At 38.7% G+C, this 1,510-nt stretch overlaps 1 protein-coding gene across 7 annotated transcripts in view; it reads right to left on the reverse strand.

Moving 5' to 3' along the window:
* Positions 1-1,510, reverse strand: part of Unc13b (unc-13 homolog B) — a 187,830-nt gene that overhangs the window by 124,881 nt on the left and 61,439 nt on the right. The window contains exon 1 of one of the 7 annotated variants that reach the window (XM_050155898.1): positions 871-947. The exons of the other annotated variants lie outside the window; for them this stretch is intronic. The gene's annotated coding sequence lies outside the window, so the exon portion shown is untranslated. Of the gene's footprint in view, positions 1-870; positions 948-1,510 lie in introns of those variants that run through there. 7 annotated transcript variants of the gene reach the window in all.

Genomic DNA, 1,510 nt, shown 5'->3' on the forward strand with positions numbered 1-1,510 from the left:
ACCTATTGGTTTCGTGGGAGCCTAGGCAGTTTGGATGCTGACCTTACTAGACCTGGATGGAGGTGGGTGGTCCTTGGACTTCCCACAGGGCAGGGAACCCTGATTGCTCTTTGGGCTGGACTTGATTGGGGGAGGGGGACTTGATTGGGGGAGGGGGAGAGAAGTGGGAGGCGGTGGCGGGGAGGAGGCAGAAATCTTTAATAAATAAATAAATTAAAAAAAAGAAAAGTAACTAAAACAATTACACTTTTAAAAGACGATAAGAGAGCTGGAGAGATAGTTCAGTGGTAAAGAGCACTAGCTGATCTTCCAGAGGACCCGGGTTTGTTTCCCAGAACCCAGATGGCAGCTCACAACCATCTGTAACTCCAGTTCTAGAGGAATCAACATTGTCTTCTTGCCTCCCTGGGCATCAGGCACATAAGTAATACAAAAACATAAAATTAAAAAATTGAAATAAAATGACTAAGCCAGCTGTTACAGGGATGAACTGTTAGGGAATTATGATGGGTTGTCCATTAAGATAATCCAGACAAAAGCTGGTGATTTGTATATAAATGAGAATTCAGAAGCAAAAGATATTTCAAGTAGTTTGATCCGAAACAATTTTTGTATATAATGTATTTCACAAGCAGTAAACCATAATACAAATATAAGAAAATATTGATATTAATACTTCTAGTAGGAGATATCAAAAGTCAAGCACAATGTATACAATAGGACTGCATTAGTAAAGCTGACAACCATGAAACTGCTCAGCAATCCAAGGCTGAACACTCACTCCAAAGTGACAGAGGACTCAACTATTAATTATAACCATTCTAAATAATGATGGGTGATTTTTTTTTTATTCCATGAGTGATGTTTTACCTTTATGAGTATCTATGCACCACATGCATGCCTGGGACCAGCAGAGGCCATAAGAAGTAGAAGTCATCAGATCTCCTAGAACCGAAGTTATAAGTAGTTATGACCTACTATGTGGGTACCAGGTCCTCTAGTAGAGCAATCAGTATGCTTTAATAATGAGTCATCTCTCCAGAATCTCTTCAATACTGATGTTTTTTCAGGCAGGACATAGGAATAACAGAAAGAAGTCCCAAAATTTAAATATTAAAGTAGAAGAATTCACATGTAAGAGATCAGAGTAGATACTTTCAAGAAGCTACATTTAATCGATCTTGTTTTAGGCCCCAAACAAGAAGTTAAAGCCCAGGGAACTACAACAAAATTAATAAAATTAAGATTGTTTTAAAAGCATAGATGTGGGCTAAAGAGTACTTGCTGCTCCTAAAGAGGACCAGGGTTCAATTTCTAGCACCTACATGGTGACTCACAACCATCCACAACTCCAGTAGTCAGATATTTGATGTCTTCTTCTGACCTCCATGGGTACCATGCATGCCCATGGTGTACATATATACATACAGACAAAATGTTCAAACATGTGAAATAAAATAAGTCTAAAAAAAAGAATAAAAAGACAAGGATGAAGCCAGGCGGTGGTGGC

The sequence above is a fragment of the Alexandromys fortis genome, unplaced genomic scaffold, assembly GCF_014885135.2.
Source record: "Alexandromys fortis isolate MF-2015 unplaced genomic scaffold, M_Fortis_MF-2015_v1.1 scaffold_92, whole genome shotgun sequence".
Taxonomy (NCBI): Eukaryota; Metazoa; Chordata; class Mammalia; order Rodentia; family Cricetidae; genus Alexandromys; species Alexandromys fortis.